This window comes from Nomascus leucogenys, chromosome 18 (assembly GCF_006542625.1).
Source record: "Nomascus leucogenys isolate Asia chromosome 18, Asia_NLE_v1, whole genome shotgun sequence".
Taxonomy (NCBI): domain Eukaryota; kingdom Metazoa; phylum Chordata; class Mammalia; order Primates; family Hylobatidae; genus Nomascus; species Nomascus leucogenys.
In genome coordinates, this window is record NC_044398.1 from 1,087,627 (window position 1) to 1,102,174 (window position 14,548).

Consider the following 14,548-nt stretch of genomic DNA (forward strand, 5'->3'; position numbering starts at 1 on the left):
TTCACCACTGCAGGAAGCTTCTGCCTGGACAAACAGGCTTTTTCATATATTCTCTGAAATCTAGGTAGAAGGTGCCAGGTCTTCATGCTTGCATTCTATGTGGCTTCAGGCTTAACACAACATGGAAGCCACCAAGGCTTATGGCTTGCACCCTCTGGAGCTGTGGCCTAAGCTATATTTGGGGTCCTTTAAGCCACAGTTGGAGCTGGAGCAGCTGAGATGTGGGAAGCAGTGTCCTGAGGCTGTATAAGGTAGTGGGGGCCCTGGGCCTGGCCCACAAAACCATTCTTCTCTCCTGCCTCTGGGTTTGTGATAGGAGGGGCTGCTGGGAAGGTTTCTCAAATGAAATGCTTTTGAGATATTTTCTCCATGGTCTTGGCTATTAGTGCTTGGCTCCCTTTTAGTTATGCATATTTCTCTAGCAAGTTGTTGCTCCACAACCTGCCTGAATTCCAGTCTTGAAAAAAGTGTTTCCTTTCTCTGTCGCATGGACAGGCTGCAAATTTTCCAAACTTTTGTGCTCTGTTTCCCTTTTAAATATAAAAGTCTCAACTTTAAGTCATTTCTTGGCTCCCACATCTGAACATAGGCTGTTAGAAGGAGCCAGGCCACATCTTGAATGCTTTGCTGCTTAGAAATTTCTTCTACTAGATACCCTGCATCATCACTCTTGAAGTTAAAACTTCCACAGATCCCTAGGACATAAACAGAGTGCAGGCAAGCTCTTTGCTAAGGCATAACACAAATGACCTTTGTTCCAGTTCCCAACATCTCCATGTGAGACCTCAATAGCCTGGACTTCACTGTCCATATCACTATCAGCATTTTGGTCACAATTGTTTAACCAGTCTCTAGGAAGTTATGAACTTTCCCTCATCTTCCTGTCATCTTTTGAGCCCTCCAAACTCTTTCAACCTCTTCCTGTTACCCAGTTCCAAAGCTGCTTTCACATTTTCAGGTTTTTTTTATAGCAATGTCCCATTCCTTGGTACCAATTTTGGGCATTAGGGCATTATTGCACTGCTATAAATAGAAACCTGAGACTGGGTAGTTTATAAGAAATGATATTTAATTGGCCCATGGTTCTGTAGGCTGTACAGGGAGTATGATGCTGGCATTTACTCAGCTTCTAGAGAGGCCTCAGGAAGCTTACAATCATGGTGGAAGATGTTGTGAAAGCAGGCACATCACATGATGAAAGCAGGAGCAAGGGAGAGATAGTTGTGGGGGAAAGTGCCACACACTTTTAAACCACCATATCTTGTGTGAACTCTGAGAGAGAGCTCACTTATCACCAAGGGATGGCTCAAGCCATCCATGAGGGATCTACCCTTATGATCCAAACATCTCCCACCAGGTCCCACCTCCAACATTGGAGATTACAATTCAACATGAGATTTGGTGGGGACATACATTCAAACAATATCACCTTGTAATGAGAAGAGACAATACATGAAAAATATGAGCATACCAGACATATAATATAGTAAGTGCTCAATTAATGTAAGCTAATGATGTATAAATGAACAACGCTTTTGGATTGATAACTCAGAAGCTTTTAGTAGAATGGCTGAGGTGTGCAAGGGAAGACTTTCCATGGTGTAATTCGTGAGGATAATTAGATGAACTCCTGTGGAATGAAGTGTGGGGTGATGCACAAGAGCCCTGGCTTTGCCACACAGTAGCAGGGTGACTGCAAGCACACTGCTCCATGTCTTCAACTCTGAAAAATGGAGATTTTAAAACCCACTACAGGAATTTCTATCAGTGAATTCTACATAAGAAAGTGAATGGGAAAGCTCTCTGAAAACTATGAAGCACCATGGAAACATACGGAATGTTAACAGAATCTTAATTCTTAATAGAATCACTTACCTAAGAGATCACTATGTAGGATGAAAATTGTTTGCAGGTATAAAAAAAGCGTTTTTCTCATACTCACAGGCACATGACTTGCTATCTCACTTCCAGCTCAGTGGGATAGCTGACCACATGCGCTCCATGGGTTGATAGATGGTGCAAAATTTCTACGTGTGTGTGTGTTTTCCTTTTTACTTGTGTCAGGAATGTGAAGGGGACATCTCTACTTAGAGCTTGCTTTAAGCCAAAGCAAGGCAGTGATGGTGAAACACTATAAGTTGTGCCCCCCATTTCCAAATTTAGTCCTTATAAGACTATGGATAGTGTCTGAAATTCCTCCATGAGGTTTGTTTGGTTTTTGCTTTTTAAATTTGGGCAATCAAGCGGAGGTGATGTAAGGTTTTTATCATAAAGGCAGTGAAGTTTCTACATTGTCATGTGGAGCACTCACACTGGAGTGAGTAAGAAATTTGACAATCCTGAGGCTGCCATGCTGTGAGGAAGCCCAAGCCATTAGAGAAGCTGTGTGAGGTGTTCTGGTTGACAGTCCCAGCTGAGTGCTGCATCCCAGCACAACTGCCAGGCATGTGAATAAGTGGGCTTCCAGATGATTCCTCCCCCATCTGTCAGGTTATCCCTAGCTTGTGAGTTGCCGTAACTGAGGCCACAGACATGGAGAAAAGATAAGCATCCCTGCTGTCCCTTGTGTGAATTGCTGCTAGAATCTGTGAGCATAAACAAATGTTGCTTTACACCCCTAATTTTTGGGTGGTTTTTTATGTAGTAATATTAATCAGAACAGAAGGCAACCACAAGTGTCCACCTCAGAAAAAGACCACCCCGTTTTCTGAGCATTTTTACCTCACTCCACACACAGACAAATTTAAAGTTGTATGTAAATAAAAATACACACAACATATTTAGTTGTATATGAATGAAAATGTTAATTGAATCATGCTGTAAGGGATTACTACATTTATTCCTAAACCTATATGCAAACCAAACTCTGGGCAGCTATTTAAAAATAAGGATTCCAGAGTGGTCCGTTCCAGTATGGCCAAATAGGAACAGCTCTGGTCTGCAGTTCCCACCATGATTGATGCAGAAGACTGGTGATTCCAGCATTTCCAACTGAGGTACCTGGTTCATCTCACTGGAACTGGTTGGACAGTGGGTGCAGCCCATGAAGGGTGAGAAGAAGCAGGGCGGGGCATTGCCTCACCCAAGTAGCATAAGGGGTCGAGGGATTTCCCTTTCCTAGCCAAGGGAAGCCGTGACAGACTTGTAAAAACAGGACACTCCCATGCCTGGCTTGGCGGGTCCCACGCCCACTGAGCCTTGCTCACTGCTAGTGCGGCAGTCTGAGATCAACCTGCAAGGCTGAAGCCTGTTTTATCAGAGACTAGGACCTCTGCTTTTTTTTTTTTTTTTTTTTTTTTTGGCTTTCAACGAGACAGAAGGTTAACAAGGATATCCAGGAATTGAACTCAGCTCTGCACCGAGAGGGCCTAACAGATATCTACAGAATTGTGCACCCCAAATCAACAGAATATACATTCTTCTCAGCACCACATTGTACTTACTCTAAAATTGACCACATAATTGGAAGTAAAGCACTCCTCAGAAAATGTAAAAGAACAGAAATCATAACAAACTGTCTCTCAGATCTCAGTGCAATCAAATTAGAACTCAGGATTAAGAAACTCATTCAAAACTGCACAACTACATGGAAACTGAGCAACCTGCTCCTGAATGACTACTGGATAAATAACGAAATGAAGGCAGAAATAAAGATGTTCTTTGAAACCAATGAGAACAAAGACACAACATACCAGGATCTCTGGAAAACACTTAAAGCAGCATCTAGAGGGAAATTTATAGCACTAAATGCCCACAAGAGAAAGCAGAAAAGATCTAAAATCGACATCCTAACATCACAATTAAAAGAGCTAGAGAAGCAAGAGCAAACATTCAAGAGTTAGCAGAAGGCAAGAAATAACTAAGATCAGAGCAGAACTGAAGGAGATAGAGACACAAAAAACCCTTCAAAAAATCAGTGGATCCAGGAGCTGGTTTTTGAAATGATCAACAAAATTGATAGATCACTAGCAAGATTAATAAAGAAGAAAAGAGAGAAGAGTCAAATAGACGCAATAAAAAATGATAAAGGGGATATCACTACTGATCCCACAGTAATGCAAGCTACCATCATAGAATACTATAAACACCTCTATGCAAATAAACTAGAAAATCTAGAAGAAATAGACAAATTTCTGGACACATAGACCCTCCCAAGACTAAACCAGGAAGAAGTTAAATCTCTGAATAGACCAATAACAGGCCCTGAAATTGAGGCAATGATTAGTAGCTTACCAACCAAAAAAAGTCGAGGACCAGACGGATTCACAGCTGAATTCTACCAGAGGTATAAAGAGGAGCTGGTACCATTCCTTCTGAAACTATGCCAATCAATAGAAAAAGAGGGAATCCTCCCTAACTCATTTTATGAGGCCAGCATCGTCCTGATCCCAAAGCCTGGCAGAGACACACACACACAAAACAGAGAATTTTAGACCAATATCCCTGATGAACATCCATGCAAAAATCCTCAATAAAATACTGGCAAACCAAATCCAACAGCACATCCAAAAGCTTATCCACCAAGATCAAGTCAGCTTCATTCCTGGGATGCAAGGCTTGCTCGACATACGCAAAGCAATAAATGTAATCCATCACATAAACAGAACCAACAACAGAAAACCCATGATTATCTCAATAGATGCAGAAAAAGCTTTTGACAAAATTCAACATCCCTTCATGCTAAAAACTCTCAATAATCTAGGTACTAATGGAACATATCTCAAAATAATAAGAGCTGTTTATGACAAACCCACAGCCAATATCATACTGAATGGGCAAAAACTGGAAGCATTCCCTTTGAAAACTGGCACAAGACAGGGATGCCCTCTCTCAACACTCCCATTCAACATAGTGTTGGAAGTTCTGGCCAGGGCAATCAGGCAAGAGAAAGAAATAAAGGGTATTCAATTAGGAAAAGAGGAAGTCAAATTGTCCCTGTTTGCAGATGACTTGATTGTATGCTTAGAAAAACCCATCATCTCAACCCAAAATCTCCTTATGCTGATAAGCAACTTCAGCAGTCTCAGGATACAAAATCAGTGTGCAAAAATTACAAGCATTCCTATACCCCAATAAGAGACAGAGATCCAAACCATGAGTGAACTCCCATTCACAATTGCTTTAAAGGAATAAAATACTTAGGAATCCGGCTTGCAAGGGATGTGAAGGACCTCTTCAAGGAGAACTACAAACAACTACTCAATGAAATAAAAGAGGACACAAACAAGTGGAAGAACATTCCATGCTCATGGATAGGAAGAATCAATATTGTGAAAATGGACATATTGCCCAAGGTAATTTATAGATTCAATGCCATCCCCATCAAGCTACCAATGACTTTCTTCACAGAATTGGAAAAAAACTACTTTAAAGTTCATATGGAATCAAAAAAGAGCCCACATTGCCAAGACAATCCTAAGCAAAAAGAACAAAGCTGGAGGCATCATGCTCCCTGACTTCAAACTGTGCTACAAAGCTACAGTAACCAAAACAGCATGGTACTGGTACCAAAACAGATATATAGACCAATGGAACAGAACAGAGGCCTCAGAAATAACACCACACATCTACAACCATCTGATCTTTGACAAACCTCATAAAAACAAGAAATGGGGAAAAGATTCCCTATTTAATAAATGGTGCTGGGAAAACTCACTAGCCATATGTAGAAAGCTGAAACTGGATCCCTTTCTTACACCTTATACAAAAATTAATTCAAGATGGATTAAAGACTTAAATGTTAGACCTAAAACCATAAAAACCCTAGAAGAAAACCTATGCAATACCATTCAGGACACAGGCATGGGCAAGGACTTCATGACTAAAACACCAAAAGCAATGGCAACAAAAGCCAAAATAGACAAATAGGATCTAATTAAACTAAAGAGCTCCTGCTCAGCAAAAGAAACTACCATCAGAGTGAACAGGCAACCTACAGAATGGGAGAAAAGTTTTGCCATCTACCTATCTGACAAAGGGCTAACATCCAGAATCTGCAAAGAACTCAAACAAATTTACAAGAAAAAACAAACAACCCCATCAAAAAGTGGGCAAAGGATATGAACAGACACTTCTCTAAAGAAGACATTTATGCAGCCAACAGACACATGAAAAAAATGCTCATCATCACTGGTTATCAGAGAAATGCAAATCAAAACCACAGTGAGATACCGTGTCATGCCAGTTTGAATGGCGATCATTAAAAAGTCAGGAAACAACAGAAGCTGGAGAGGATGTGGAGAAATAGGAACACTTTTTCACTGTTGGTAAATTAGTTCAACCATTGTGGAAGACAGGGTGGCGATTCCTTAAGGATCTAGAACTAGAAATACCATTTGACTCAGCAATCCCATTACTGGGTATATACCCAAAGTATTATAAATCATGCAACTATAAAGACACTTGCACATGTATGTTTATTCCGGCACTATTCACAATAGCAAAGACTTGGAACGAACCCACAGGTCCCTTAATGATAGCCTGGATTAAGAAAATGTGGCACATATACACCATGGAATACTATGCAGCCATAAAAAAGGATGAGTTCATGTCCTTTGCAGGGACATGGATGAAGCTGGAAAACATCATTCTGAGCTATCACAAGGTCAGAAAACCAAACAGCACATGTTCTCACTCATAGGTGGGAATTGAACAATGAGAACACTTGGACACAGGGCGGAGAACATCACACACTGGTGCTTATCATGGGGTGGGGGGCTGGGGGAGGGATAGCATTAGGAGAAATACATAATGTAAATGACGAGTTGATGGGTGCAGCAAACCAACATGGCACATGTATACCTGTGTAACAAACCTGCACGTTGTGCACATGTACCCTAGAACTTAACGTATAAAAAAATATATATATACATATATGTATATACACCCACACACACACACACACACACACACATATATATATATAAGGATTCCAGAGCCCACTCTCAGACCATGCTCACTCAGTTTGTCCGGGTTTAGGTATCAGTGTGTCAATGTTCAAAATCTCTAAGGCCACTCAGAGGCATGCCCCTGACTGAGAAACATTGAGTTAGAAAGTCTACAAAAGCCATGAATATCAACATGCCATTGGTGTCAGGCTGATAAATTATTGATAAAATGAAAAGGTGTGACTCTTAAGGACTGATTAAAAGCTGACTTTGGCCTTGAATTCAAGTCTTTCAAAGCATATTTCAGACATGTTCACAGATTACCATAATTAGTTGAAGTGGGAAGGCCCAAGTGTGACTAATTTGGATATGTTTACTTTTCTGATGTATGCATTCTTCCTAATATATTGAACTATTAGATTGTTATGTGTCAAAGCATAATGGGCCCACAATCACCATAAGTGAATTATAAACCCCCTTAAAAGATTTTGAAAATAACATGTGTTGAAATTGAATTGACACAAACCACCAGTGGATCATTTGGAATCTGTCTGAGGCCCATGGCACAATCAAAGACACGCAGTGTAACAACTTGGGGTTGCTCCTAAGATTCCTAATAGCTCCATCCTGAGCAATTCCTCTCCATTTGGTGGCGTGGCTGGTCACATGGATGGAGGCCATTCACAACTGCACGCGGTCCTCATTAGCACTTCATTGCTCTCCATCGCAAAGTCTAATACTTGGTTGATTAATTGGATGCCATCAGCAGCCTTGGAGTGGACTTACTGAGAAGGTGAGACCACTAAATGAAGGCTGAAGGTGCCATGGTGTAGCATAAAGATTCTGTTTAGGATATTTCTATTTTATGATGACTAGAATTGAATGCGTGGACTTTCCCCTAGAGGAGTAGGTGCCTGTTTAATGATTCTCCCTGCTTAGTATAATGGGAAAACACCTTTTCCATTTAAAAATTCACTGTTTGAGAATTGTTACAGCCTATGGTGAAAAGGTAGAAGTTTACGTTCTTTGAGTGGTGAGTGGGGAGATAAAACTATTTTTGCCACGTTCACCAATGATTTGACAGTTCATATAGATTATGAAACATGGAGAGTTTGGAATTTGGTAAGTTTTAAATAATTTTATATAAAGGGATACTTCAGAGAGCCTATGTAGTTTAAAAGTATCCCTGGTATAAAAAGGGGAAATTAGATTTTCCAAATCATGGGGGTAAAGTTATTAGACTGTGGTGTCCTGGAAAAGCTCAGGATGTATCTAGCTATATTAATAAGTAGTAGTAGATTGCATTTGAGAGGCACATGTGATTTAGCAGTAAAACAAAAGTGGATATTGCTCGGAAATACCTGCCAACCAGCAGCTGGCTGGTTTGGGGATGTAATAACCACAAGCCACACGGTGTTTGGGCACACGTGGGTACCAATGCTGTGTGCATGATGGAAAGTTTCAGGCTCTGGGGGTGTATGTGCTGCTGGCTTCAGTGGGGGATGAGCTGGGTCTCAGATGGGACAAAAGCTTGCAGGCCTAGGTCCCAAGATGCTGTGAAAGTAAAATAAATCTAAATCTTGAATTCTCACCCCCAAGGGGGTAAATATTTGTTGTTGGTGGGCAAAAAGATTCTTACTTTTGCTTTTAGTGTATGAAGTACAACTATACATACAGTACATAAACGTACTGCAAATCTGTGGTATTAAAATTTCATTTCATTGGAGAGGGCATAAGAAAAAAAAGCTTAAGAAAAGCTGGTGAGGGAGGAATAATGAGAAGAAAAAGTTTAGATACATTACTTTAAATAAAGGGGAAAAGTTATCCCTGACAACAACATCTGAACAAGTCCAGACACTTCCATCGTGCAGAATGTGCTTTCCGAGTTCATATCCAGAAAAGCAGAGGCCCATGGCAGGGACACCATCAGACTCTCCTGAACAGCACTGCTGTTTCCTTCCTGGCAGCCCCAGTGATGTTCTGTGTATGTGTGGACCAATGACTTGGAATGGGGTCTTCACTTAGGGCCTTTTTGTAAAAAATGAAAAGTATGTGCTACACCTTTCCACCTCCCTGCATCCCAGAAGGTTGTTAGAAATGGTGACAGTGCTTCTTAACCTGGAGGTTGTTAAATTAAGTTTAGCCTACAGCTGCCTCCTTATATATTTTAAATTCAGCCTAAAGATTTCTCTGTATAAAATGAACTGTAATCTAACTGGATGTGTAAACAGGCTATAACCTACTCTTGTTCCAATCAATGAGTTTTGAGCAATCAAAGACGGCCAACTGTTTAAACCGTGTTCAGATAAGCACACACTAAGGCACACAGCAAGCTGTAACCAGTCTGGCTGTTTCTGTACTTCACTTCCATTTTCTGTATGTCACTTTCCTTTTTCTGTCCATAAATTTTCTTCGACCATGTGGCAGTGCTGGAATCTCTCTGAATGTATTCTGGTTTGGGGACTGCCCGATTCCTGAATGTTTTTTTGCTCAATTAAACCGTGTCCAATGTAATTTGTCTAAGGTTTTCCTTTAAGCAGGTGACTGAGTGAAATCTAGGATGATGTTGCCAGGCCTCACTAGCTCCTGGTGTACAGAGGTCACAGGAACAGCCAGAATCTGTGTCTTCTGGTTCCTACTTGCACCTATTCATGAGGGACCACAGGGCCTCTCTTACCCCTTTTTAGTTATTTCTGGGAGGCCCTAATGTGTTTCTATGTTTGTGGGACCCAAGTGTGTCATATTTTTCTTCTCCAGAGACTCTGTTGGTGTCTACTGCTCACAGGGTAGTTAAGGGAGGGATCTTGCCCTTGCCTTCCTGCTGATGTGTCCACCCCAAAGGATCACAGGGTCTCCCTGCCATTCACTGCAGCTCCAGAGCTCCCTTAGAGAAGGAGGGTCCTCCCCTCCTCAGGGTCCAGTGGAGCCTCTCGGGTGGGGCTGGAGTGGATGCTGTGTCCTTCTTTACATTATCCTCGTCTTCTCTGTCTCTCTTCCATATTCTTAACATAAGATAACTGTCTTCTCATGGGATCCCTGTGTCCCCATGTCAGTGAGCTCATCCATATGGCACTGGGTGAGGGAATACCTCTGGCTCCACACCCAGCCCCATGTCAGTTTAGGCTCCACAAGGACCATCCAGCTACAACTGCATAATAATTATCAGTTGATGAGTAGTGTAAAAGTGAGCAGTGGTTCATGAACAGTGGCATGCTCTTTGCTTGAAGGGAACTCATTCATTTATTAACATTCAGCCTCAAATTCCCAGCATTTTCGTAGGTTGTTCTTGATAAATACCCTGGCACATTTAGAAACTGTAAACACCTAGATAAGAGGAAAATAAATATCTGGGAACTTTTAACAGAGCATGAGAGACATGTTTAAAGAGTGACAGGGTGGAGCCTGGCTGGAAGATACACCCTGGGAAGGACTGACAAAGGAAGGTGAGATGTCTGGCAACCTCACAGTATCAGGAGAATTAACACTTCAAATCTAAAACAGGTCCACGCACCTCAGGTGTTGAGCACACACGGGTCTAAAAATCTTCTGTCTCATGATTTTTAACTCTACGGCAAAGTTTATTAGAAGATTTTCTTCAACTTCATAATGAAAATTAAAAGTTGGGTTTTCTTTACGATAGTCATCTTTTGTACCAGCTCCGCTCTAATACATCTCTGTGGAAGTACACGGTTATTTATACATTGGCTTCTTACTTTCTTTAATTAGGAAATTCACCTGTTTGCTTAGGAGCAGGAGAGAACTGTGATGAAACTAAAGGGAATAAGGAAGTAGGTGCTGGAAAGAGTGAATGTAGTTTGCCTATTTCCAAGAACGATATTATATACCTATGTATAGCTCTCTATCGTTTCAATCTCTATCTATAATCATAAACAGCAAAGGCATTGACTTGTCAGAACAGATGTCTCTGTAGGTACAAATCATTAACCTTTTATTTGCTAGATTATGGGGTTGCTGGAAAGGAAGAGGGCTCTTGAAGGAAAGTTGAAGAAATATTTCAACTTTTTAACAACTGGTACAACCATCTTAGTGAATGCTAGCTTAGTACTAGCTCCGACTTTTCCTTTAATTAACTTTTGTTTGTTTATTTTGATTTTGCAAGGAGCTGGGGGCAGGAGGTGAGAATGATGACAGGTTTTGTTTTTTCTCTACACTAGAAATACGGGTAAGGATGGAAATTTAGAGAGACCCTGGACTGGGTGGATATGCCAGAGCCAAGGAAACTTTTGCCAGCCGAACGGCATCGCTATTGGAGGTATCCTGATTTTAAAAGTTGTTTGCAAGAGTGATTTATTTGCAAAAAGATACCACAGGAAAGGTTTTTAAAAAGTCTTTGCTGTTGTAGGCCACCCAAACAGTGTAAAATTTCCTAGGATTAGGTATGATTTCCAGACTTACTGTTTAGTTATTAAAAGACTCATTGGTCTTTTTAAGAGGGTCAGTGGAATTAAAAAAAATATGGGTAAGGCCTTTTTACACTCTATTTACTTCAAACAGACCAGATATGCCAAGAAAATGTTCACAAGTCTGTATCTTATGAGACAGATTTGAGCTGGCTGGACCTGTAATGTTTATCATTTTGCTGTTTTTATGTTGCTGCTCCTCATGGTGGGCTTCTATCATCATTTTTTTTCAGAGGAGTAACACAAAGCTATTTTTCATTTGTAAACTTCAATCTGAGAGATTCAAAAGTATAATGATATTTCTTTTTACAGAATTGTACTGTGAGTCCTAGTCCCCAGCAATCCCATCACCTAGCATATATATGCTTTTGGTTAGAAGTAGAACAGAAGTATTATTCATGGTCCTAGTAAGGTAAGAGACATTCTATACCTTTTGCTGTAGTACGCAGCGAGGCCCAGCCTGTGAAGAGTGGTTCTAGTGATAAGATTTTCTTTTGTGGGCCATCTACCCTCTTAGCATCCAATCTACATTCATACTTTCCCCCGAAAATCATCATTTCTCTCAAAAGTTAGCTTTCCCCATTTAAATTCAACCAAGTGAGTGCCCCATACTTGGAATCCCTTAAGTTTGTACCATATCAAATTGTGATTATAGATTACTCAGTAGACTTTATTTTTTAGAAATGAACCTTCTTATAGAACTTCATTTATTTATTCATTGACTCATTCAACAAGTATTCCCTGGGTGTCTGTTACGTACACTATGTTTCTTATATAGGGGGTTGAATACTTACTGGATGAATGAATTAATAAATATCATGTTGTTTGTTGGTGCTGAGCATCCAGCAATAACTAGCTTACTGATCTCGTGGGGGTTACAATTTAGTGGGCAAAGAAGATAGATATTAAAACTGCATATGTAATGTAATTAATATTTACATTACCTATTTAATTATTTAGTTATTACTGGAGGAGCTACCAAGAGAATGTTGGAGAGGAGGCCCTAGCCTAGTATAGGGATTGAGGACTGGTACCTGTGAGGAAGTGTCATTTTAAGATGAGACCTGAAGATGAGTAGACATCACACTGATAACATTTCAGTGGGGAGGATTTACAGCTCTTCAAACACTGTGAAATCTTTACATCTCCTGAGTTCAGCACATTGCCTTACGCTACGTGGGCACTCAATAATGAGAATAAATAAATCTAAAATTTAATTTATTAATTGAAATAGTTTTCTGAGTGTTAGGCATGCGGTCAGGTGGGTGCCAAGGAAGTGGTGTCAGGGGGAGGGAAGAATTTCCTACAGCATCCTCTGCAAATATCACTGGCTGTCTTCAGCGTGCTCCCTCACTATTGCCTAATTTTCTCTCAGCAGCTATCCAGAGCTGCCTCTTCAGTCAAACTGAGTCCGTTGGCACAAACTTCCTCAATTTCCTATGTCCACTCTGCAAACTTCCTTTCTCTGCCCTCAGCCTCCTCTGATCTTATCACTAATCTTGGAAGACAAGGCATCTCTTCTCCCCAGACTGATTGCCCCACCTGTGCACTTGATCCAATCCTCTTGGCCCTCTTCAGGACTGTTAAAACTGTTGAATCTAAATAAATCGTCTCTTTTGCTTACGTCCTTGATGGAATTTGGCTCTGTTGGCCATGTTTTATTCCAGCCTTGGAGTGTCTTTTTGTGATGACACAGATCCTTGGTCCTCCTTTAGCTGGTGAATATTCTGTTCTTCTCAGTCGCTTTTCTTGGCTTCTCTTCCCACAGTTGCACCTAAAATGTTGGGAGATCACCGGGCTCTGTCCTCTGCCTTATTTTCTCCATGCTTCCTGAGAGATCTTACTTATTCTTCTGGTTCAGACTGCCACTGATAAGCATCTGGCACGCAAATCCATGGCCCCAGTCCAGGCTTTGTTCCTAGTCTCCAAAATGATTTATTTAACTGCCTTCAGTTTATCCTGACTCGTATTTTGTACAGTTGCTTCAAATTTGCTATGTCCAAAATGGAGCTCATTTTTCCCCCCACAAACCAAACCTGTTCTTCCTATTGTATTGTCTCCCTTGGTATGAAACACTGCCTTATGCAACTGGGAAACTGACAGTCTTCTGTGACTCTGCCCTTCTCTTTTTTTCCCCAAAACCTAATTTAAGAACAAGTCAAAATCTCTCCTTTATACCCCTCCTATTCATCTCTTCTGCTGCTGATTTACTTTAGGCTTTCCTAATTTCATACCTGGATTATTGTGGCAGCTTCTGAGACCTCTTCCTTTAGTCTTGCAGATCTCCAATCCATTCTCCTTGCTGCTGTTAGAGTGTTGTTTCCTAGATAGAAATCCAGTCATGTCTCTATTACTTTAACCTCTTCCCTGAGTCTTCACAGCTAAGAATAAACTCCAAGTTCTTTAGATGGCTTTTAAGGTGCTTCATATCTGGACATTGCCCACTTCTCTGGTTTTACCTTTTTTGTTAAAATGTCCCAACATATGCTGTAGTTCCTCATATCATTTTACACCTCCATGTTCTGCACCTGTGTTTTCCTCTCTCTGAAAAGCTGGTTTCTCTTTACCATGTAAAGAATTGGGCCCTCCTTAATATTTGGTGCAAGGATGAAGCATTTCTCAGGTGGAGATACACATAGACGTCTGTATGTGTGAGATTGATATCATTCACTCATATACACCCAGGACACAAATCAGCCAATGAATTTAAGGGTTGGGGAGGGAAATGTACACATTATAATACTTTTTAGTGTCTTTGGTTATGTGTATACCATCCTTGAATTATCAGGAACAGCAACACAAGAGTCCTAACACTTTGGTTAGGAATGCTTTCACATAGGAGGTCCACAGTAAAAACTGTGGTCGAGCAATTGCCTGACATCAGGCTTTCATAGCTCAATGATTCAAGGGTGGGGGTGGGCTGATAGCTGGGAGAGTGCTATGCGTAAAGCTGTGAGACAGGCCCCAAAGAAGAGTAAATTAAAAATAGAAGGCTTTGGGTCTGTTGTTGATTTCCTCATTCAACATCTTAGAATATTGGTTGAGTGCAGTGCCACCTAGCCATCGGGTATCAAGTACCTATGGTAGCAAGGCAACGAGTAGAAGTTCGGTCTTCCTGGCTAGTCTGTGTCTCTTATTTTGGCAAAGTGAATCTACAGGTAAAGGGGCAAGTTTATTATCTTAAAGCTATTCCTTGTTATTTCTCTTAGTGAAGATGAAAGAAAAAGTGGCATGAAAAGA